Genomic DNA, 24,418 nt, shown 5'->3' on the forward strand with positions numbered 1-24,418 from the left:
GGAGCAGGGTTGCCCATCTGCACCATGTTTCTCACAGAACACGATGGTATCGTTCCCGGTTTTCCCATACATAGCTGGAGCTGTTTAGTCACAGGCCAGATCCGCCACCAGTGAACACTGCTGAGCACTCTCACCCGCTCTTCCACAGAGCAAGCAGCTCAGGAGGAAGGGGCTTTCAAATGTTCCCAAAGCAATATCGATTGTCACAGGTCAGCACCCATCAGCTGCCTCCTTGACAAGTCACTCAGAGTCTTATCACAACAAATACCTCAGCAAGCAAGCAAGCTTTGAGCCAAAAAACAAAGCAGGATTCTCACAGCAGCACAGCTTTTGGTTCACTCAGCTGCCCGTGGCACAGCACATCAGGCTTTCTGCAGGCATGGGAAATCATCCCATCGCTTTGTGCCTTACAGGAGTCGAAAACCTTCTCTTCTCAGACTCCGACTTCCAATTCCGGCACTGTGAATGAAGGTCGGCATGGGAGCAGCTGCTGATGGGAGCAGGAAGTCCAGGCTGATGCACTCTGAGGCATCTCTTGGTGCGGTACCAGAGGTGGCAGTAATGATGTCGGGGCACAGCTGCAGAAGAACGTGAGCAGCTCCCCAGCAGGAAGCCACAAAACCTGCAGAAAGCTGCAGGAGAGCCAGAGCGTGCGCGGGAGCCCAGGAGGAAATGCAGCCCAGGAGTTGGAGCGGCGCCTGGCAGTGGAGTGCTGCGGCCCACGGCCAGAGCTCTTCTGCCTTCGCCGGGCCGGCTTCCCAAGCAGGACGTGTCTGTCCTCGTAAAACCAGAGGGCTGGCTCATCCAAATGCTTGCTGATTGTTTGGAAGATCAAATTCTGAAGCTCAAATCCTTCCAGCCTCCAAGCTGGAGGCAACATCTCCCGGGTCCAATCGTGCGGCGCCTGAGTGAGAGGGTGACCCGAGATGGCTGCACAAGAGTCACCTTAATTTCTCTTAAAATCTTACTTCCAATAACCCCACTGGGTGACCCTTGTGTCGGTCTCTTAGAATTTGGATCTAGGAGGTGTCTGCTTCCTTTGCTTAGAATGAAAGCTCAGGAGTGATGCGGAACCATGGTGAGGTCACAGTCGTTGCTGGGGTGGCAGGGCTTGGCCCTCGGTGGCGAGCAGAGCTCTAGTGAGCGAGTGGCACACAGAGACTGAGCTCTGAGCGTTTTGTGGCAAGGATCATCCTTGAGAGCCCGTCAGAAGCACCGCTGCGGCGTGTGTGTGACCTGGGCACAGCCTGGACTGACCTGGACCAAGAGGTGAGCTGGGCTTGGTGCTGCGTGGTGGCTGGAAGGAGTCTCAGCAGAAAAGCTGGGCTGGGGAGGAGTTCCCAGCTCAAACGAGGCCCTTCCCAATGGCTGTTGCCAGGGGAAATTGATTCTCTGAGAGATTGTGGCACACGTTTGGGTGAGGATGACGAATTGCCATCACTCCCCTGTGTAACGCTACAGTGCAATGGAAAGTGCAGCAGTAACAACAGGGTGGCAAAGTCCGAGGCTGCAGCAAGGGAGGATTTGCCCAAGTGCAGCAGTTGGGGACACAGAAAGAAAGGAAAAAAGCTGCTGAGCCTTGGAAGGCCGCAGGTAGCAGGGATCTCCACTCAGACACCCTTGCCTCCACTGCCAACCCTTCAGTGATGTCTGGGAAGAGTTTGTGTGCACCTGAGCTGCCCTGCCTTCCCACCAGGTGCTCAATCACTGCCTCAAGTCAACGCAAAATGCGTGCTGCTAGGGGTAGAACTGGTGGTGAGATGGAGGACAGTGCTTGCTGGGAGAAGTGGTGGCAGTTAGACACAAGGTGGATCTAGACTTGGCACAGTTCTTGCAACCTGCTGCTTCCCAGACACTGCCCTCCTCCAGAGTCCATGCGGCATAAAAGAAGAAAGCTGCCAAATGCTTCTTCCTCATGATTCTTCCCTTGTTGACGCCTCCTCTAGGGTTCCTGTCCGAGAGGACATTTTGTGGATCCCAGCAGGTGCGGACTGCAGCCGGCTCCTTCATAGAGCAGGGAATTCCTTTGGAGACAGCCCATCCTTGCTCCAAGAAGTTCCCCATGGCTCTGCAAGGAGACGACTGCTACTACTATTTCAACTCCGTCTGTCTTAAGGTACGCTTGGGAGTCTTTTGCCTGGATTTCCTTCCTTTCCTCGCTTTGAAGAGGAAGGGCTGGAGCAGGGGGAGACCTGCTGGCGATGCGTTGCCTTCCTCAGCAGAGGCATTGTGCGCTCCCTGCTACCAACCTGGGCCGACAGCACGGACGTCTTTCAGGCTGTGCTCTTATTCTCCTGTGTGCTCTCCTTTTGCTCACAGGGAGACAGATGTCCCTTCCGCCACTGTGAGGCGGCTCTGGGCAGCGAACGAGTCTGCCGACTGTGGATACAGGGCTGCTGTTTCCGCAACGACTGCAAGTTCAGACACATGAAAATTGAAGTGAGTGTTTGCCTGAAGATGAGCTCTCCACCTCCCTCAGGCACCACCTGCAGCGCTGCACCTCTCTGCAAACCTCCTCTGCCTGTTTCCATGACCCTTCCTTGCTTTCTCTCTTCAGAAGAAGCGCAGCGCGGTTCCCTGCTACTGGGAGAATCAGCCGGGAGGCTGTCAGAAAGCCCACTGCCGTTTTCTTCATTTGAAGGAACGCGGTGGGAACGGACCGACCGTACCACCAAGTGACGGTGAGTTCCTGATGGCATGAAGCATGACAGACTTAATGATGAATGTTAGTTCTGAGCGGGTGCAGGATGTCAGGTAACATTCATTGGGGAGCGCAGGGAAGAGTGGTGATCAGTGAAATATTGGTTTGTGTTTGGGCTGTCAGAATAGGGGTGGGTGTTTTCTGGAGAGAGGTCAATGCATTGCAGGTCTGTGCCGACTGCAGAAATGGCACAACATTTGAGCAGGGGAAAGGCCAATGCAAGAAACTATGCTTGAATACTGGAAGCTTGTGGCTTGGTGTGCTGAAACCTTCCTCCAAAGAGATGCTCTTCAATTGTTTCTTGTCTCCTTTCTGCCAGAAGCTGACACAAGTGGCCTCCCTCTGAACAGCAGCCCTGCAGAAAGTCTGGAGAACCAGACTGAGGTTGACACAGCAGCAGAAGGAGGTACAGATACTGAACAGGCATCTGGGTTTGAGGCGCTGCCTTTCGACTCCCATGTTCTGATTGTTCTCTCCTGGACTGTTCTCTGCAGGTGACATCCCATCTTCCTCCCATGGCCCCGCTGCGCAAAAGCGCAAGCGATGTGATGAGGAGGAGGACGACAAAGCTGAGGAACTGCCGCGCAAGAAGAGAGTCAAGGGTGAGCACCAGGAGCTTGTTGCAGTGCCTCAGCACAGTCATGCGGCCACTCAGCGTTGTTCTGTGTCAGAGTTTTCCTTGCCCTGGGCTATTGCTGAGTGCAGCTCTTGGCACCTTATCAGCAACCTCTTCCTTTTCCTTCAGCTGGACGCAAGGTGCGCGGGAGGCCTATTGACTGGAAGACCACCTTCCCCACAATGCGGAGACTGAAGCGCAAAGCAGCGGAGATGCAACCATCTGCTGCTGAGGACGCCGACGAGCCCCCAGCCAGAAAACTGCCTATGGTAAGAGCTGCAGTAGTGCGTATGGGAGGTTTACACTGCTCTCGTAGTAATGGTAGAAGTTTCAAATGTTCCCCTGTCCTACTCTGGCCAGGGCTGCCAGCCACAAGACTCAAATGCCTGGAAACCAGCCAGGCCCAGAATGCCTCTGGCAATGGGGCATCCACAGCTTCTCTGAGAAGAAGAGCCACTTAGAAAAGCTTTGAGCCCTGCTTCACACACACTGTCTTGTTTCTTCCTAGGCGATCCTTGCTTCAGTCCCGCCCGAGTACACCCTGGTCAGCGTTGAAGTCCTGAAGCTTCCAAGCAGGTGATGACCGCTACTTGTTCTTCACCAGTGCCCTTCTTCCATTGCACATAAGTTCTTTCACATCAGGGGACACATGGAGTGTTTGAGATGTGCCGTGGCATAACCCAACAAAGGAAGAAGTCATCTGCACTAATTTCAATTGCTCATTCAAAGTCTCTGCTGAGTATGTCACAGGGAGCAGGAACTCAGTCTCTAACAGGTGGACGTAACAGAGGATGACTTCTTCATGCATTTACAGTCAAACAATGAGGCTGGCAGTGTGCTTCTGCTACAAAACCTGGCCTGTCAGGTGCTGATTGTTCTCTTCCTTGTTCTCCCCAGTCTGGAACTGCTTCCAGGAAGCCAGGCAGACTCCGTGGCACCATCATGGAGATCCCACACTCAACATCCCGTGCCACGCAAGAAGCTGACCAGGCGCAGCAGCTGACCAGCCCAGAGGTGGGGAAAGAACACTTCTCTGAGGATGAGGACCTCGAGAAGTTACTGATGGATTTCACTGAAGAAGAACTGGACGCAGAAATTGATGATGACTCTGTGGATATAGATGAGCTCCTAATGGAGCTCTGAGACCAACGACATCACAACATCATAGTCTGATTGTATATTTTACAACAACAACAACAACCATCAATTAAAACCAATCCTATTCCTTTTCAACCCTGTTCCTTGTCTTTCTTATTCTGAGGGGACGCTCTTTCTCAATCTGTGCAATGAGTCTTAAAGCAGAGTCAAACTGGTCAAAATCAGCAGTGCCTGCATTCTGTTCTCCTGACTTCCCTGCTGCTCAGAGTTCAGGGGCCGTGCACCCACTCCCCAGCCCTGGGCGGCTGCCTTCAGCATCAAGAGCACAAAGCACTGGTGTGGGCACAGAAAGACGTCCATCCGCAAGGCCAAACCTGAAACCTCTTCCTTCCTCCCCCCTTAGCAAAACTCTGCATTGGCTTCAAGTGGAAGCTCTGGGGTTCTGCTTCCTTCAACACTGCTTTTGTGTCAACTGCAGCGCTGCCACCCCCACCTCCCACTTTCTCCCCCTTCCCTCAGCTCTCACGCTGCATGGTGCGGTTCTTCTCCTTGAACAAAAGCTGCACACCCAGTACAACCAGCACACCCCTTTCCTTGCCTACACCCTGCTTGCTCACCCTTGTGGGCAGCAAGGGGCAGCGGCTTGCAGCGTTAGGGCAATCCCTTATTGCATCTGACTCCTGCTGCTCATCCCATTGCCCAAGAACAGCGGTGGAGTCACTCAGCTCCTGACAGCCCAGTGCATCTGCACTGGATCCTGGCCAAGGGGGCAGCACGGAATTGGTGAGGCCAGCAAGTGCTGGCGCTTGTGCCGCTGGCGCTAAGGAGCAGAAGGTGGCACCATCCATGGAGCTGCTCTGTACAAGCACCTGGCCCAACCTGGGTCGGGACGCCTCTCACGGACGACTGAATCCTCGGGGCTGTCGATCAATGGAAGCTGGGGCAAAGTGCTGCCACTCGAGTCAGCCTCAGTTGTCATCTGCTGAGGAATGGCAGTGCTTGGTGAATGCCTGCTCTACATTCAAGGCGAGGGAAACCGTGAGCAGAGGCCAGCTCACTCTTCTTACATCCACCTCCCTACTTGTTTATGCCCTGTAATTATACGCATTTGTTGCACAAGGCTTTCTGTTACTTTTCTTAATCCACGTATTTCTGTCTGTCCTTTTCTGTCCGTATCTGTACATAGACGTAGGGTATCCTGTTAGTGACTTGGATCTCGCCATCTCTGAATCTGTACTCAGGCCTCTGTTTAATTATCGTGTATTTCATTAAATCACATGACTGAACTCCTCACTGTTTAATGATTAAGTGCTGTTATAATGTTAGAGTGAGCTAAGAATTATCAGCATCATTGAATTATCAATAACTCTTGCGTGGCTTCTCAGTAGAACCAAGTGAAATGCAGTTGTCATTTCCTGTGATGCCAAATTGGTGGAGTCAGCAGGATGACAAAGAGAGCCACCACACCATTACCAAGATGTGAGATCCACCCAAAGCCTACATTCCCTGAGGATTTGGTTTGTGATAACTGGTGTAAGTGGGCAGAGGGAGGAGAGCATTAACTGATGCTGGAGCTTTGACTGAGGGTCGGAAAGATAAAGGCATAGTCTGCAAAAGGTTGCAGTGTGTCTTGACCTGCCAGGAGAGGGGAAAACCAACCTGTGGGTGCAGAAACATCAATTGCTTATGGTGATCCAACCGAATTCCAAGGAGACAGAATGACGGTTGGTGGGGTTGGGGAAAGACCGTCCCTGTAACCCAGACATGGTTGAAGTTGGGGGCTGGGCATCTCCCTCCCTGGCAGTATAATAAGGTGTCTGCTGTTCAGTCCCAGAGTGCATACGGGGCATAGTTTGGGTCTGACCCTCCCGATGACCGTAGGAGAGTTCAGACTGAGAGGAAGATGTATTAGTACTGGGTGGCACAGGTGATATTAAGAGGCCATGCAAAACTGGAGCCTATTCCTTGCCAAATCTGTGCCACATTACTAATACTAAACATATAGGATAGACTCCCAGGGGGCAAGAGGAAATCTCTAGAATGCTGCAGGAACTAGAAAACGCTGGGATCATAGACCTGCACGTAGCCCAGCATCCCAGGAAAACAGCAGGAGGTAAGAATGGCCAGAAGCCCGGCCGTACAACAGTCCCATTCTGAGTGCACCTTGTATCGTAACGTCTGCTGCTGCTTAGATCTCACCTTTCTCCAGCATAGCAGAGGAAGGCAAAGATCACTGAGTCGGGGAGCCAAGAAGTAAGCAAGTGCAAGATCCTTCCTCCTTGAGATTTGGTATTTCTTTTAACTCCAGCCTTTACTATACTGGCCCAGACAATAAAAAGTGTCTAACACGCTGAATGGTTTTTCTTATTCTGGTGATGACTTACAATGGCGAAGACTATCTAAAAACTTAGAAAGCTGAAGACAAAAATAAGTCCCCCTGCATAACAGCCACCTCTCAGACAGACTTAGCAGGGTGGCGGAGGGGATCCTCCCTCTCTGCTCTGCCCTGCTGAGGCCACTTTGCGAATACCATCCACTCACTGTGATGTGTGCCTACCACCTCCTGCTCATCTGCCATGTCCTGGGGCACTGGCATCACTGAGCGTTTGATGGGAAGGGCACACGCTGGCACGACCATGCACCTAAACCCTGGTGAGCACCTATGGTACCCAGGAGTCCTTCCTCAATGTCACACTGAGTGGCTGATACGGCACAGGACCAGCTGTGTCCTTTGGTTACCCTGTGCTCCAGGGCAGTGGCTATGAAGTCGCTCTGGTCTGTGGAGAGGAGGAAATGGCAAGGGGAAGGAGCTGGGCACTGAGGTGTGTGAGTGGAGCGGGGTATTCCAGGGGACCCAGGGTGTGGGGCCTCCCAAATTCGAGAACTCCAACTCAGTGGTAGACCAGGAGTCTGGGATCATCCCATCCCATTTCCACCCCTGGTCCCCATAGCTCAGGGGAGGAACCAGCAGTCTGGGATCTCCCCATCGTATTTCTAGTCCTCGGTTCCCATAACAGGGGTGTCTGGGATCTCCCCATCCCATCTACAACCCCATGAGCCCATGTTGGAGTTGTGAACTCAGGGATCCTGAGATTTCCCTGTCCCATGTGCACTCCAAGTGCCTCATTGCCAACACCAAGGAAGCATCCCCACTGCACTGACCCGCTGATGCCACCCCTCCAGGAGGCTGGGTGCTCTGTCCCCCTGCTCCTGCTGATGTCAGGGGGCCGAGTGCGCACGGAGCAAAGGGGGGACAGCAAAGGATGGTGCTGCTATTGGGGGTGCACGTGGCCTTCAGTGGTGACAGTGCTGTGACAGCGACTGCGGCAACGGAGCTGCAGGAACAGCTCTGTGGGATCTGTGTCCATCTTGAGAATAGGGGGACAAAGCACTGCGAGTGGAGGATGGGAATGGGATTGGGTGCACAGTTCTGGGGTCTGGAGGTGGGGTTGAGTGGGGAATGGGATGAACCAGCCCGTAAACTGCTGACAGGACGGGACAAGATAGGGTTGGGGATGGGATGGGGAGCACAGCTGTGGTGTCTGCAGATAGGGTTAGGACGAGGTGGGGATGGGGATATAGAGCAATGGAGATGAGGAAAGAGGGCTGGAGAAGAGTGATGAAGTGAGAAAGGGATTGAAAAATGGTTGAAGTAGTGCTGAGGGAAGGAGGAAGAAAGAAATGAATGGATGAAGAGATGGAGAAGTGGGTGAAGAGGACGAGGGGAGGAGAAATGGAGGATGCTTGGAGGGCTGTGGAACCCTTCCAGCAGGACTACTAATCTAACTACTGCTCCTTCTCTTCCCCCCAGCCCCATCCTGCTCATCCAAACACCCACAGAGGCTGTGTGCCACCATCCCAACCCTGTCCCCAACCCCAATATCATCCCCAAACAATTCCTCACCAATGCCACCTGCTAAGCCCTGGGTGTGGGCCATGGCTGCACCTTTGACCACCTCCAGCACGATTTCTCAGGCTTCTGCCTCTACCTTTTGACTGAACACTGCTTCAGAAACAAGAGCCCCAGATTCTTCGGTGTCCTCATCCAGGGTAGCCCTGGCAGGGCCATTGGTGCCCAAGTCCATGTCTTCCGCACGGTGAAGGAGCTGGAGCCTGGGCAGGTGCTGATGAGTAGCCCTTGGGATGAGTAAGGGAGGAGGGGCAGTGCTGAGTAAAGATATCAAATGGTCTTCAGAAGGGTGGTAGGTGGAACATGGAGCCCATGGAGTGCCCCAAGAACTTAGGAACACAGGGAGAGAACCCAACATTCCAAGGGGGACACAGCATTCTGCGTGGGACCCTGGCACCCAGGAAGGGACTGAGGGCTTGTTTGTTTGTTTGTTTTTAATAGTTTGTAAAAAAAGCTTCCCTCCTTGTGTTAGAACAATGTTCTGAAGTTTGATATTTGTCTCTACTTTCCTTCATCAGCTGGGACGTTGATGCCGCTGCACACATCTCCTGTTTTGTCATTCTGGTTTGTGTAAAAGATTGGTGAGATGTGCAATCTCTGCATGAAATTTCATTCAAGTGTTTTCCTTTATTTGCCCCCAGGAAGCAATGGCTTGGAAATGGCAGTGTCAGTCAGGAGCCCGCACTGCAAACTGAAGTCTCATCATGTGGATCTGCTGAAAACCGCCGTGATGACAAAGGAACGTTTGCGTCGTTTCTGTGCTGACTGTCACACAGCCTTGCGGAGCAGGTAGGGACATGGCATGGCAGAGAAAAGGGATTTCCCTCCTGATGGGGAACAGGTGCCCAAGGAACGTTCACATCCCACGTGCCGCTGTGTAACCCCCCCTTGCCCGTGCCCCACGTGCTTCTGGATGGGCAGCACAGCTTTTGGTTCACTCAGCCGCCTGTGGCACAGCACATCAGGCTTTCTGCAGGCATGGGAAATCATCCCATCGCTTTGTGCCTTACAAGGAAAAGGAAAACTTCCTCTTGTGAGAGTCCGACTTCCAACCCTTACCGCCTACACTGAAGAAGATGCCGTTTTTCTTGTATCCTTCAATTCCAAGCCCATATTTTCCAAAAGGCACAAGAATTCAAATTTGAACTCCAGCAAGCGATTTCAGTGCCTATTTCTGATTGTGGCAATTATTCAGTACAGAGGTCCCACCTAATTTACAGCGCCTGTTTTTATTCAGACAAAGGCTGCAGTTGCAGCTGACTCCCCAAGACTGCAATAGGAGGTGGTGACACAGCCTTGGGCTTCCGTGTTTGTGCTAATCCCACGTTTCCTTTCTCTGCCTTGCAGGGCAGCTCGTGCTGCAAGCGGCCAGGATCGCACTGTGAATGAAGGTCGGCATGGGAGCAGCTGCTGATGGGAGCAGGAAGTCCAGGCTGATGCACTCTGAGGCATCTCTTGGTGCGGTACCAGAGGTGGCAGTAATGATGTCGGGGCACAGCTGCAGAAGAACGTGAGCAGCTCCCCAGCAGGAAGCCACAAAACCTGCAGAAAGCGGCAGGAGAGCCAGAGCGTGCGCGGGAGCCCAGGAGGAAATGCAGCCCAGGAGTTGGAGCGGCGCCTGGCAGTGGAGTGCTGCGGCCCACGGCCAGAGCTATTCTGCCTTCGCCGGGCCGGCTTCCCAAGCAGGACGTGTCTGTCCTCGTAAAACCAGAGGGCTGGCTCATCCAAATGCTTGCTGATTGTTTGGAAGATCAAATTCTGAAGCTCAAATCCTTCCAGCCTCCAAGCTGGAGGCAACATCTCCTGCGTCCAATCGTGCGGCGCCTGAGCGAGAGGGTGACCCGAGATGGCTGCACAAGAGCCACCTTAATTTCTCTTAAAATCTTACTTCCAATAACCCCACTGGGTGACCCTTGTGTCGTTCTCTTAGAATTTGGATCTAGGAGGTGTCTGCTTCCTTTGCTTAGAATGAAAGCTCAGGAGTGATGCGGAACCATGGTGAGGTCACAGTCGTTGCTGGGGTGGCAGGGCTTGGCCCTCCGTGGCGAGCAGAGCTGGTGCTCTAGTGAGCGAGTGGCACACAGAGACTGAGCTCTGAGCGTTTTGTGGCAAGGATCATCCTTGAGAGCCCGTCAGAAGCACCGCTGCGGCGTGTGTGTGACCTGGGCACAGCCTGGACTGACCTGGACCAAGAGGTGAGCTGGGCTTGGTGCTGCGTGGTGGCTGGAAGGAGTCTCAGCAGAAAAGCTGGGCTGGGGAGGACTTCCCAGCTCAAACGAGGCCCTTCCCAATGGCTGTTGCCAGGGGAAATTGATCCTCTGAGAGATTGTGGCACACGTTTGGGTGAGGATGACGAATTGCCATCACTCCCCTGTGTAACGCTGCAGTGCAATGCAAAGTGCAGCAGTAACAACAGGGTGGCAAAGTCCGAGGCTGCAGCAAGGGAGGATTTGCCCAAGTGCAGCAGTTGGGGACACAGAAAGAAAGGAAAAAAGCTGCTGAGCCTTGGAAGGCCTCAGGTAGCAGGGATCTCCACTCAGACAGCCTTGCCTCCACTGCCAACCCTTCACTGATGTCTGGGAAGAGTTTGTGTGCACCTGCGCTGCCCTGCCTTCCCACCAGGTGCTCAACCACTGCCTCAAGTCAACGCAAAATGCGTGCTGCTAGGGGTATAACTGGTGGTGAGATGGAGGGCAGAGCTTGCTGGGAGAAGTGGTGGCAGTTAGACACAAGGTGGATCTAGACTTGGCACAGTTCTTGCAACCTGCTGCTTCCCAGACACTGCCCTCCTCCAGAGTCCATGCGGCATAAAAGAAGAAAGCTGCCAAATGCTTCTTCCTCATGATTCTTCCCTTGTTGACGCCTCCTCTAGGGTTCCTGTCCGAGAGGACATTTTGTGGATCCCAGCAGGTGCGGACTGCAGCCGGCTCCTTCATAGAGCAGGGAATTCCTTTGGAGACAGCCCATCCTTGCTCCAAGAAGTTCCCCATGGCTCTGCAAGGAGACGACTGCTACTACTATTTCAACTCCGTCTGTCTTAAGGTACGCTTGGGAGTCTTTTGCCTGGATTTCCTTCCTTTCCTCGCTTTGAAGAGGAAGGGCTGGAGCAGGGGGAGACCTGCTGGCGATGCGTTGCCTTCCTCAGCAGAGGCATTGTGCGCTCCCTGCTACCAACCTGGGCCGACAGCACGGACGTCTTTCAGGCTGTGCTCTTATTCTCCTGTGTGCTCTCCTTTTGCTCACAGGGAGACAGATGTCCCTTCCGCCACTGTGAGGCGGCTCTGGGCAGCGAACGAGTCTGCCGACTGTGGATACAGGGCTGCTGTTTCCGCAACGACTGCAAGTTCAGACACATGAAAATTGAAGTGAGTGTTTGCCTGAAGATGAGCTCTCCACCTCCCTCAGGCACCACCTGCAGCGCTGCATCTCTCTGCAAACCTCCTCTGCCTGTTTCCATGACCCTTCCTTGCTTTCTCTCTTCAGAAGAAGCGCAGCGCGGTTCCCTGCTACTGGGAGAATCAGCCGGGAGGCTGTCAGAAAGCCCACTGCCGTTTTCTTCACTTGAAGGAACGCGGTGGGAACGGACCGACCGTACCACCAAGTGACGGTGAGTTCCTGATGGCATGAAGCATGACAGACTTAATGATGAATGTTAGTTCTGAGCGGGTGCAGCATGTCAGGTAACCATTCATTGGGGAGCGCAGGGAAGAGTGGTGATCAGTGAAATATTGGTTTGTGTTTGGGCTGTCAGAATAGGGGTGGGTGTTTTCTGGAGAGAGGTCAATGCATTGCAGGTCTGTGCCGACTGCAGAAATGGCACAACATTTGAGCAGGGGAAAGGCCAATGCAAGAAACTGTGCTTGAATACTGGAAGCTTGTGGCTTGGTGTGCTGAAACCTTCCTCCAAAGAGATGCTCTTCAATTGTTTCTTGTCTCCTTTCTGTCAGAAGCTGACACAAGTGGCCTCCCTCTGAACAGCAGCCCTGCAGAAAGTCTGGAGAACCAGACTGAGGTTGACACGGCAGCAGAAGGAGGTACAGATACTGAACAGGCATCTGGGTTTGAGGCGCTGCCTTTCGACTCCCATGTTCTGATTGTTCTCTCCTGGACTGTTCTCTGCAGGTGACATCCCATCTTCCTCCCATGGCCCCGCTGCGCAAAAGCGCAAGCGATGTGATGAGGAGGAGGACGACAAAGCTGAGGAACTGCCGCGCAAGAAGAGAGTCAAGGGTGAGCACCAGGAGCTTGTTGCAGTGCCTCAGCACAGTCATGCGGCCACTCAGCGTTGCTGTGTGTCAGAGTTTTCCTTGCCCTGGACTATTGCTGAGTGCAGTTCTTGGGTTTCTTTGTTCCTTTCGATGCGCTGTGGATAGACAGAGAGGACTGTGTGCAAAACATTGCTGAAGTCCTGGACATGGCAATGTAATTCCGCTGGACAAATGTAGTTTACTTCCTGGAAGGGTTGTGCGAATGATAGGAGAACGGGGATTTCTCTTGAGGCACAGCAAGACCTTATCAGCAACCTCTTCCTTTTCCTTCAGCTGGACGCAAGGTGCGCGGGAGGCCTATTGACTGGAAGACCACCTTCCCCACAATGCGGAGACTGAAGCGCAAAGCAGCGGAGATGCAACCATCTGCTGCTGAGGACGCCGACGAGCCCCCAGCCAGAAAACTGCCTATGGTAAGAGCAGCAGTAGTGCATATGGGAGGTTTACACTGCTCTCGTAGTAATGGTACAAGTTTCAAATGTTCCTCCTGTCCTACTCTGGCCAGGGCTGCCAGCCACAAGACTCAAATGCCTGGAAACCAGCCAGGTCCGGAATGTGTCTGGCAATGGGGCATCCACAGCTTCTCCGAGAAGAAGAGCCACTTAGAAAAGCTTTGAGCCCTGCTTCACACACACTGTCTTCTTTCTTCCTAGGCGATCCTTGCTTCAGTCCCGCCCGAGTACACCCTGGTCAGCGTTGAAGTCCTGAAGCTTCCAAGCAGGTGATGACCGCTACTTGTTCTTCACCAGTGCCCTTCTTCCATTGCACATAAGTTCTTTCACATCAGGGGACACATGGAGTGTTTGAGATGTGCCGTGGCATAACCCAACAAAGGAAGAAGTCATCTGCACTAATTTCAATTGCTCACTCAAAGTCTCTGCTGAGTATGTCACGGCGAGCAGGAACTCAGTCTCTAACAGGTGGACGTAACAGAGGATGACTTCTTCATGCATTTACAGTCAAACAATGAGGCTGGCAGTGTGCTTCTGCTACAAAACCTGGCCTGTCAGGTGCTGATTGTTCTCTTCCTTGTTCTCCCCAGTCTGGAACTGCTTCCAGGAAGCCAGGCAGACTCTGTGGCACCAAGGGAGATCCCACACTCAACATCCCGTGCCACACAAGAAGCTGACCAGGCACAGCAGCTGAGCTGCACAGAGGTGGGGAAAGAACACTTCTCTGAGGATGAGGACCTCGAGAAGTTACTGATGGATTTCACTGAAGAAGAACTGGACGCAGAAATTGATGACGACTCTGTGGATATAGATGAGCTCCTAATGGAGCTCTGAGACCAACGACATCACAACATCATAGTCTGATTGTATATTTTACAACAACAACATCAACCATCAATTAAAACCAATCCTATTCCTTTTCAACCCTGTTCCTTGTCTTTCTTATTCTGAGGGGACGCTCTTTCTCAAAGTGTGCAATGAGTCTTAAAGCAGAGTCAAACTGGTCAAAATCAGCAGTGCCTGCATTCTGTTCTCCTGACTTCCCTGCTGCTCAGAGTTCAGGGGCCGTGCACCCACTCCCCAGCCCTGGGCGGCTGCCTTCAGCATCAAGAGCACAAAGCACTGGTGTGGGCACAGAAAGACGTCCATCCGCAAGGCCAAACCTGAAACCTCTTCCTTCCTCCCCCCTTAGCAAAACTCTGCATTGGCTTCAAGTGGAAGCTCTGGGGTTCTGCTTCCTTCAACACTGCTTTTGTGTCAACTGCAGCGCTGCCACCCCCACCTCCCACTTTCTCCCCCTTCCCTCAGCTCTCACGCTGCATGGTGCGGTTCGTCTCTTGAACAAAAGCTGCACACCCAGTACAACCAGCACACCCCTTTCCTTGCCTACACCCTGCTTGCTTACCCTTGTGGGCAGCAAGGGGCAGCGGCTTGCAGCGTTAGGGCAATCCCTTATTGCATCTGACTCCTGCTGCTCATCCCATTGCCCAAGAACAGCGGTGGAGTCACTCAGCTCCTGACAGCCCAGTGCATCTGCACTGGATCCTGGCCAAGGGGGCAGCACGGAATTGGTGAGGCCAGCAAGTGCTGGCGCTTGTGCCGCTGGCGCTAAGGAGCAGAAGGTGGCACCATCCATGGAGCTGCTCTGTACCAGCACCTGGCCCAACCTGGGTCGGGACGCCTCTCAGCGATGAACACAGCCTCAGGGCTGTCTATCAGTGGAAGCTGGGGCAAAGTCCTCCCACTCGAGTCAGCCACAGTCATCATCTGCTGAGGAAGGCCAGTGCATGGTGAACGTCTGCTCTACATTCAAGGCGAGGGAAACCGTGAGCAGAGGCCAGCTCACTCTTCTTACATCCACCTCCCTACTTGTTTATGCCCTGTAATTATACGCATTTGTTGCACAAGGGTTTCTGTTACTTTTCTTGATCCACGTATTTCTGTCTGTCCTTTTCTGTCTGTATCTGTACATAGACGTAGGGTATCCTGTTAGTGACTTGGATCTCGCCATCTCTGAATCTGTACTCAGGCCTCTGTTTAATTATCGTGTATTTCATTAAATCACATGACTGAACTCCTCACTGTTTAATGATTAAGTGCTGTTATAATGTTAGAGTGAGCTAAAAATTATCAGTATCATTGAATTATCAGTAACTCTTGCGTGGCTTCTCAGTAGAACCAAGTGAAATGCAGTTGTCATTTCCTGTGATGCCAAATTGGTGGAGTCAGCAGGATGACAAAGAGAGCCACCACACCATTACCAAGATGTGAGATCCACCCAAAGCCCACATTCCCTGAGGATTTGGTTTGTGATAACTGGTGTAAGTGGGCAGAGGGAGGAGAGCATTAACTGATGCTGGAGCTTTGACTGAGGGTCGGAAAGATAAAGGCATAATCTGCAAAAGGTTGCAGTGTGTCTTGACCTGCCAGGAGAGGGGAAAACCAACCTGTGGGTGCAGAAACATCAATTGCTTATGGTGATCCAACCGAATTCCAAGGAGACAGAATGACGGTTGGTGGGGTTGGGGAAAGACCGTCCCTGTAACCCAGACATGGTTGAAGTTGGGGGCTGGGCATCTCCCTGCCTGGCAGTATAATAAGGTGTCTGCTGTTCAGTCCCAGAGTGCATACGGGGCATAGTTTGGGTCTGACCCTCCCGATGACCGTAGGAGAGTTCAGACTGAGAGGAAGATGTATTAGTACCGGGTGGCACAGGTGATATTAAGAGGCCATGCAAAACTGGAGCCTATTCCTTGCCAAATCTGGGCCACATTACTAATACTAAACATACAGGATAGACTCCCAGGGGGCAAGAGGAAATCTCTAGAATGCTGCAGAACTAGAAAACGCTGGGATCATAGACCTGCACGTAGCCCAGCATCACAGGAAAACAGCAGGAGGTAAGAATGGCCAGAAGCCCGGCCGTACAACAGTCCCATTCTGAGTGCACCTTGTATCGTAACGTCTGCTGCTGCTTAGATCTCACCTTTCTCCAGCATAGCAGAGGAAGGCAAAGATCACTGAGTCAGGGAGCCAAGAAGTAAGCAAGTGCAAGATCCTTCCTCCTTGAGATTTGGTATTTCTTTTAACTCCAGCCTTTACTATACTGGCCCAGACAATAAAAAGTGTCTAACACGCTGAGTGGTTTTTCTTATTCTGGTGATGACTTACAATGGCGAAGACTATCTAAAAACGTAGAAAGCTGAAGACAAAAATAAGTCCCCCTGCATAACAGCCACCTCTCAGACAGACTTAGCAGGGTGACGGAGGGGATCCTCCCTCTCTGCTCTGCCCTGCTGAGGCCACTTTGCGAATACCATCCACTCACTGTGATGTGTGCCTACCACCTCCTGCTCATCTGCCATGTCCTGGGGCACTGGCATCACTGAGCGTTTGATGGGAAGGGCACACGCTGGCACGACCATGCACCTAAACACTGGTGAGCACCTATGGTACCCAGGAGTCCTTCCTCAATGTCACACTGAGTGGCTGATACGGCACAGGACCAGCTGTGTCCTTTGGTTACCCTGTGCTCCAGGGCAGTGGCTATGAAGTCGCTCTGGTCTGTGGAGAGGAGGAAATGGCAAGGGGAAAGAGCTGGGCACTGAGGTGTGTGAGTGGAGCGGGGTATTCCAGGGGACCCAGGGTGTGGGGCCTCCCAAATTCGAGAACTCCAACTCAGTGGTAGACCAGGAGTCTGGGATCATCCCATCCCATTTCCACCCCCGGTCCCCATAGCTCAGTGGAGGAACCAGCAGTCTGGGATCTCCCCGTCGTATTTCTAGTCCTCGGTTCCCATAACAGGTGTCCGGGATCTCCCCATCCCATCTACAACCCCATGAGCCCATGTTGGAGTTGAGAACTCAGGGATCCTGAGATTTCCCTGTCCCATGTGCACTCCAAGTGCCTCATTGCCAACACCAAGGGAGTGTTCCCACTGCACTGACCCGCTGATGCCACCCCTCCAGGAGGCTGGGTGCTCTGTCCCCCTGCTCCTGTTGATGTCAGGGGGCCGAGTGCACACGGAGCAAAGGGGGGACAGCAAAGGATGGTGCTGCTATTGGGGGTGCACGTGGCCTTCAGTGGTGACAGTGCTGTGACAGCGACTGCGGCAACGGAGCTGCAGGAACAGCTCTGTGGGATCTGTGTCCATCTTGAGAATAGGAGGACAAAGAACTGCGAGTGGAGGATGGGAATGGGATTGGGTGCACAGTTCTGGGGTCTGGAGGTGGGGTTGGGTGGGAAATGGGATGAACCAGCCCGTAAACTGCTGACAGGACGGGATGACATAGGGTTGGGGATGGGATGGGGAGCACAGCTGTGGTGTCTGCAGATAGGGTTAGGACGAAGAGGGGATGGGGATATAGAGCAATGGAGATGAGGAAAGAGGGCTGGAGAAGAGTGATGAAGGGAGAAAGGGATTGAAAAATGGTTGAAGTAGTGCTGAGGGAAGGAGGAAGAAAGAAATGAATGGATGAAGAGATGGAGAAGTGGGTGAAGAGGACGAGGGGAGGAGAAATGGAGGATGCTGGAGGGCTGTGGAACCCTTCTACTAATCTACTACTAATCTAACTACTGCTCCTTCTCTTCCCCCCAGCCCCATCCTGCTCATCCAAACACCCACAGAGGCTGTGTGCCACCATCCCAAACCCTGTCCCCAACCCCAATATCATCCCCAAACAGTTCCTCACCAATGCCACCTGCTAAGCCCTGGATATGGGCCATGGCTGCACCTTTGACCACCTCCAGCATGATTTCTCAGGCTTCTGCCTCTACCTTTTGACTGAACACTGCTTCAGAAACAAGAGCCCCAGATTCTTCAGTGTCCTCATCCAGGGCAGCCCTGGCAGTGCCATTGGTGCCCAAGTCCATGTCTTCCGCACGGTGAAGGAGCTGGAGCCTGGGCAGGTGCTGGTGAGTAGCCCTTGGGATGAGTAAGGGAAGAGGGGCAGTGCTGAGTAAAGATATCAAATGGTCTTCAGAAGGGTGGTAGGTGGAACATGGAGCCCATGGAGTGCCCCAAGAACTCAGGAACACAGGGAGAGAACCCAACATTCCAAGGGGGACACAGCATTCTGCGTGGGACCCTGGCACCCAGGAAGGGACTGAGGGCTTGTTTGTTTGTTTGTTTTTAATAGTTTGTAAAAAAAGCTTCCCTCCTTGTGTTAGAACAATGTTCTGAAGTTTGATATTTGTCTCTACATTCCTTCATCAGCTGGGACGTTGATGCCGCTGCACACATCTCCTGTTTTGTCATTCTGGTTTGTGTAAAAGATTGGTGAGATGTGCAATCTCTGCATGAAATTTCATTCAAGTGTTTTCCTTTATTTGCCCCCAGGAAGCAATGGCTTGGAAATGGCGGTGTCAGCCAGGAGCCCGCACTGCAAACTGAAGTCTCATCATGTGGATCTGTTGAAAACCGCCGTGATGACAAAGGAACGTTAGCATCGTTTCCGTGCTGACTGTCACACAGCCTTGCAGAGCAGGTAGGGACATGGCATGGCAGAGAAAAGGGATTTCCCTCCTGATGGGGAACAGGTGCCCAAGGAACGTTCACATCCCACGTGCCGCTGTGTAACCCCCCCTTGCCCGTGCCCCACGTGCTTCTGGATGGGCAGCACAGCTTTTGGTTCACTCAGCCGCCTGTGGCACAGCACATCAGGCTTTCTGCAGGCATGGGAAATCATCCCATCGCTTTGTGCCTTACAAGGAAAAGGAAAACTTCCTCTTGTGAGAGTCCGACTTCCAACCCTTACCGCCTACACTGAAGAAGATGCCGTTTTTCTTGTATCCTTCAATTCCAAGCCCATATTTTCCAAAAGGCACAAGAATTCAAATTTGAACTCCAGCAAGCAATTTCAGTGCCTATTTCTGATTGTGGCAATTTTTCAGTTCAGTGGTCCCACTTAATTTGAGCTGCCTGTTTTTATTCAGACAAAGGCTGCAGTTGCAGCTGACTCCCCAAGACTGCAATAGGAGGTGGTGACACAGCCTTGGGCTTCCGTGTTTGTGCTAATCCCACGTTTCCTTTCTCTGCCATGCAGGGCAGCTCGTGCTGCAAGCGGCCAGGATCGCACTGTGAATGAAGGTCGGCGTGGGAGCAGCTGCTGATGGGAGCAGGAAGTCCAGGCTGATGCACTCTGAGGCATCTCTTGGTGCGGTACCAGAGGTGGCAGGAATGATGTCGGGGCACAGCTGCAGAAGAACGTGAGCAGCTCCCCAGCAGGAAGCCACAAAACCTGCAGAAAGCTGCAGGAGAGCCAGAGCGTGCGCGGGAGCCCAGGAGGAAATGCAGCCCAGGAGTTGGAGCGGCGCCTGGCAGTGGAGTGCTGCGGCCCACGGCCAGAGCTCTTCTGCCTTCGCCGGGCCGGCTTCCCAAGCAGGACGTGTCTGTCCCCGTAAAACCAGAGGGCTGGCTCATCCAAATGCTTGCTGATTGTTTGGAAGATCAAATTCTGATGCTCAAATCCTTCCAGCCTTCAAGCTGGAGGCAACATCTCCCGGGTTCAATCGTGCGGCGCCAGAGCGAGAGGGTGACCCGAGATGGCTGCACAAGAGTCACCTTAATTTCTCTTAAAAACTTACTTCCAATAACCCCACTGGGTGACCCCTGTGTCGGTCTCTTAGAATTTGGATCTAGGAGGTGTCTGCTTCCTTTGCTAAGAACGAAAGCTCAGGAGTGATGCGGAACCATGGTGAGGTCACAGTCGTTGCTGGGGTGGCAGGGCTTGGCCCTCGGTGGCGAGCAGAGCTGGTGCTCTAGTGAGCGAGTGGCACACAGAGACTGAGCTCTGAGCGTTTTGTGGCAAGGATCATCCTTGAGAGCCCGTCAGAAGCACCGCTGCGGCGTGTGTGTGACCTGGGCACAGCCTGGACTGACCTGGACCAAGAGGTGAGCTGGGCTTGGTGCTGCGTGGTGGCTGGAAGGAGTCTCAGCAGAAAAGCTGGGCTGGGGAGGACTTCCCAGCTCAAACGAGGCCCTTCCCAATGGCTGTTGCCAGAGGAAATTGATTCTTTGTGAGATTGTGGCACACGTTTGGGTGAGGATGACGAATTGCCATCACTCCCCTGTGTAACGCTGCAGTGCAATGCAAAGTGCAGCAGTAACAACAGGGTGGCAAAGTCCGAGGCTGCAGCAAGGGAGGATTTGCCCAAGTGCAACAGTTGGGGACACAAAAAGAAAGGAAAAAAGCTGCTGAGCCTTGGAAGGCCTCAGGTAGCAGGGATCTCCACTCAGACACCCTTGCTTTCACTGCCAACCCTTCAGTGATGTCTGGGAAGAGTTTGTGTGCACCTGAGCTGCCCTGCCTTCCCACCAGGTGCTCAATCACTGCCTCAAGTCAAAGCAAAATGCGTGCTGCTAGGGGTAGAACTGGTGGTGAGATGGAGGACGGTGCTTGCTGGGAGAAGTGGTGGCAGTTAGACACAAGGTGGATCTAGACTTGGCACAGTTCTTGCAACCTGCTGCTTCCCAGACACTGCCCTCCTCCAGAGTCCATGCGGCATAAAAGAAGAAAGCTGCCAAATGCTTCTTCCTCATGATTCTTCCCTTGTTGACGCCTCCTCTAGGGTTCCTGTCCGAGAGGACATTTTGTGGATCCCAGCAGGTGCGGACTGCAGCCGGCTCCTTCATAGAGCAGGGAATTCCTTTGGAGACAGCCCATCCTTGCTCCAAGAAGTTCCCCATGGCTCTGCAAGGAGACGACTGCTACTACTATTTCAACTCCGTCTGTCTTAAGGTACGCTTGGGAGCCTTTTGCCTGGATTTCCTTCCTTTCCTCGCTTTGAAGAGGAAGGGCTGGAGCAGGGGGAGACCTGCTGGCGATGCGTTGCCTTCCTCAGCAGAGGCATTGTGCGCTCCCTGCTACCAACCTGGGCCGACAGCACGGACGTCTTTCAGGCTGTGCTCTTATTCTCCTGTGTGCTCTCCTTTTGCTCACAGGGAGACAGATGTCCCTTCCGCCACTGTGAGGCGGCTCTGGGCAGCGAACGAGTCTGCCGACTGTGGATACAGGGCTGCTGTTTCCGCAACGACTGCAAGTTCAGACACATGAAAATTGAAGTGAGTGTTTGCCTGAAGATGAGCTCTCCACCTCCCTCAGGCACCACCTGCAGCGCTGCATCTCTCTGCAAACCTCCTCTGCCTGTTTCCATGACCCTTCCTTGCTTTCTCTCTTCAGAAGAAGCGCAGCGCGGTTCCCTGCTACTGGGAGAATCAGCCGGGAGGCTGTCAGAAAGCCCACTGCCGTTTTCTTCATTTGAAGGAACGCGGTGGGAACGGACCGACCGTACCACCAAGTGACGGTGAGTTCCTGATGGCATGAAGCATGACAGACTTAATGATGAATGTTAGTTCTGAGCGGGTGCAGGATGTCAGGTAACATTCATTGGGGAGCGCAGGGAAGAGTGGTGATCAGTGAAATATTGGTTTGTGTTTGGGCTGTCAGAATAGGGGTGGGTGTTTTCTGGAGAGAGGTCAATGCATTGCAGGTCTGTGCCGACTGCAGAAATGGCACAACATTTGAGCAGGGGAAAGGCCAATGCAAGAAACTGTGCTTGAATACTGGAAGCTTGTGGCTTGGTGTGCTGAAACCTTCCTCCAAAGAGATGCTCTTCAATTATTTCTTGTCTCCTTTCTGCCAGAAGCTGACACAAGTGGCCTCCCTCTGAACAGCAGCCCTGCAGAAAGTCTGGAGAACCAGACAGACGTTGAGGAGGCAGCAGAAGGAGGTACAGATACTGAACAGGCATCTGGGTTTGAGGCGCTGCCTTTCGACTCCCATGTTCTGATTGTTCTCTCCTGGACTGTTCTCTGCAGGTGACATCCCATCTTCCTCCCATGGCCCCGCTGCACAAAAGCGCAAGCAATGTGATGAGGAGGAGGACGACAAAGCTGAGGAACTGCCGCGCAAGAAGAGAGTCAAGGGTGAGCACCAGGAGCTTGTTGCAGTGCCTCAGCACAGTCATGCGGCCACTCAGCGTTGTTCTGTGTCAGAGTTTTCCTTGCCCTGGACTATTGTTGAGTGCAGCTCTTGGCACCTTATCAGCAACCTCTTCCTTTTCCTTCAGCTGGACGCAAGGTGCGCGGGAGGCCTATTGACTGGAAGACCACCTTCCCCACAATGCGGAGACTGAAGCGCAAAGCAGCGGAGATGCAACCATCTGCTGCTGAGGACGCCGACGAGCCCCCAGCCAGAAAACTGCCTATGGTAAGAGCTGCAGTAGTGCGTATGGGAGGTTTACACTGCCCTCGTAGTAATGGTACAAGTTTCAAATGTTCCTCCTGTCCTACTCTGGCCAGGGCTGCCAGCCACAAGACTCAAATGCCTGGAAAACAGCCAGGCCCAGAATGCCTCTGGCAATGGGGCATCCACAGCTTCTCCGAGAAGAAGAGTCACTTAGAAAAGCTTTGAGCCCTGCTTCACACACACTGTCTTGTTTCTTCCTAGGCGATCCTTGCTTCAGTCCCGCCCGAGTACACCCTGGTCAGCGTTGAAGTCCTGAAGCTTCCAAGCAGGTGATGACCGCTACTTGTTCTTCACCAGTGCCCTTCTTCCATTGCACATAAGTTCTTTCACATCAGGGGACACATGGAGTGTTAGAGATGTGCCGTGGCATAACCCAACAAAGGAAGAAGTCATCTGCACTAATTTCAATTGTTCACTCAAAGTCTCTGCTGAGTATGTCATGGCGAGCAGGAACTCAGTCTCTAACAGGTGCACGTAACAGAGGATGACTTCTTCATGCATTTACAGTCAAACAATGAGGCTGGCAGTGTGCTTCTGCTACAAAACCTGGCCTGTCAGGTGCTGATTGTTCTCTTCCTTGTTCTCCCCAGTCTGGAACTGCTTCCAGGAAGCCAGGCAGACTCTGTGGCACCAAGGGAGATCCCACACTCAACATCCCGTGCCACACAAGAAGCTGACCAGGCACAGCAGCTGACCAGCCCAGAGGTGGGGAAAGAACACTTCTCTGAGGATGAGGACCTCGAGAAGTTACTGATGGAAGTCACTGACGAAGAACTGGACGCAGAAATTGATGACGACTCTGTGGATATAGATGAGCTCCTAATGGAGCTCTGAGACCAACGACATCACAACATCATAGTCTGATTGTATATTTTACAACAACAACATCAACCATCAGTTAAAACCAATCCTATTCCTTTTCAACCCTGTTCCTTGTCTTTCTTATTCTGAGGGGACGCTCTTTCTCAAAGTGTGCAATGAGTCTTAAAGCAGAGTCAAACTGGTCAAAATCAGCAGTGCCTGCATTCTGTTCTCCTGACTTCCCTGCTGCTCAGAGTTCAGGGGCCGTGCACCCACTCCCCAGCCCTGGGCGGCTGCCTTCAGCATCAAGAGCACAAAGCACTGGTGTGGGCACAGAAAGACGTCCATCCGCAAGGCCAAACCTGAAACCTCTTCCTTCCTCCCCCCTTAGCAAAACTCTGCATTGGCTTCAAGTGGAAGCTCTGGGGTTCTGCTTCCTTCAACACTGCTTTTGTGTCAACTGCAGCGCTGCCACCCCCACCTCCCACTTTCTCCCCCTTCCCTCAGCTCTCACGCTGCATGGTGCGGTTCTTCTCTTGAACAAAAGCTGCACACCCAGTACAACCAGCACACCCCTTTCCTTGCCTACACCCTGCTTGCTCACCCTTGTGGGCAGCAAGGGGCAGCGGCTTGCAGCGTTAGGGCAATCCCTTATTGCATCTGACTCCTGCTGCTCATCCCATTGCCCAAGAACAGCGGTGGAGTCACTCAGCTCCTGACAGCCCAGTGCATCTGCACTGGATCCTGGCCAAGGGGGCAGCACGGAATTGGTGAGGCCAGCAAGTGCTGGCGCTTGTGCCGCTGGCGCTAAGGAGCAGAAGGTGGCACCATCCATGGAGCTGCTCTGTACCAGCACCTGGCCCAACCTGGGTCGGGACGCCTCTCAGCGATGAACACAGCCTCAGGGCTGTCTATCAGTGGAAGCTGGGGCAAAGTCCTCCCACTCGAGTCAGCCACAGTCATCATCTGCTGAGGAAGGCCAGTGCATGGTGAATGCCTGCTCTAAATTCAAGGCGAGGGAAACCGTGAGCAGAGGCCAGCTCACTCTTCTTACATTCACTTCCCTACTTGTTTATGTCTTTAAATTATAGCATTTCTATCTCAAATGTTGTTTTACATCCACACATTTCTCTTTTTCTCTGTTTACCTGTGACCATCCGTACACAGGTGTAGGGCATTATGTGAGCCAGTTTGGATCTTGTCCTTTCAGATCAACATAACAGGTTCCAGTTCATGTGCTATGTTCAAACCAGGAACACTAATGCCCTTTCAGTAATAACTCCCATGTGTGCCCTAGGCCCTGCTCCTATTAACAGAACAGCAG

General features: G+C 52.9%; 1 protein-coding gene and 2 long non-coding RNA genes across 5 annotated transcripts in view; 1 reads left to right on the top strand and 2 right to left on the bottom strand.

Moving 5' to 3' along the window:
* ALG1 (ALG1 chitobiosyldiphosphodolichol beta-mannosyltransferase) overlaps positions 1 to 24,418 on the bottom strand; it is a 45,534-nt gene that overhangs the window by 17,657 nt on the left and 3,459 nt on the right. The gene's annotated exons all lie outside the window — the stretch shown is intronic.
* On the bottom strand, positions 5,045 to 24,260 carry LOC128079264 (uncharacterized). 2 transcript variants are annotated; one of them, XR_008206056.1, is made up of 3 exons: positions 24,052 to 24,260; positions 14,703 to 14,783; positions 5,045 to 5,284 (listed from the first exon to the last, which is right to left on the bottom strand). It is a non-coding gene; the product is annotated as an uncharacterized LOC128079264 (long non-coding RNA). The 2 variants fall into 2 exon arrangements; XR_008206055.1 differs by having other exon boundaries at positions 14,703 to 14,906; positions 24,155 to 24,228.
* LOC128079265 (uncharacterized) lies at positions 12,887 to 13,677 on the top strand. The gene is made up of 3 exons (XR_008206057.1): positions 12,887 to 13,006; positions 13,247 to 13,314; positions 13,636 to 13,677. It is a non-coding gene; the product is annotated as an uncharacterized LOC128079265 (long non-coding RNA).

The sequence above is a fragment of the Tympanuchus pallidicinctus genome, unplaced genomic scaffold, assembly GCF_026119805.1.
Source record: "Tympanuchus pallidicinctus isolate F22 unplaced genomic scaffold, pur_lepc_1.0 scaffold18, whole genome shotgun sequence".
NCBI classification, from domain to species: domain Eukaryota; kingdom Metazoa; phylum Chordata; class Aves; order Galliformes; family Phasianidae; genus Tympanuchus; species Tympanuchus pallidicinctus.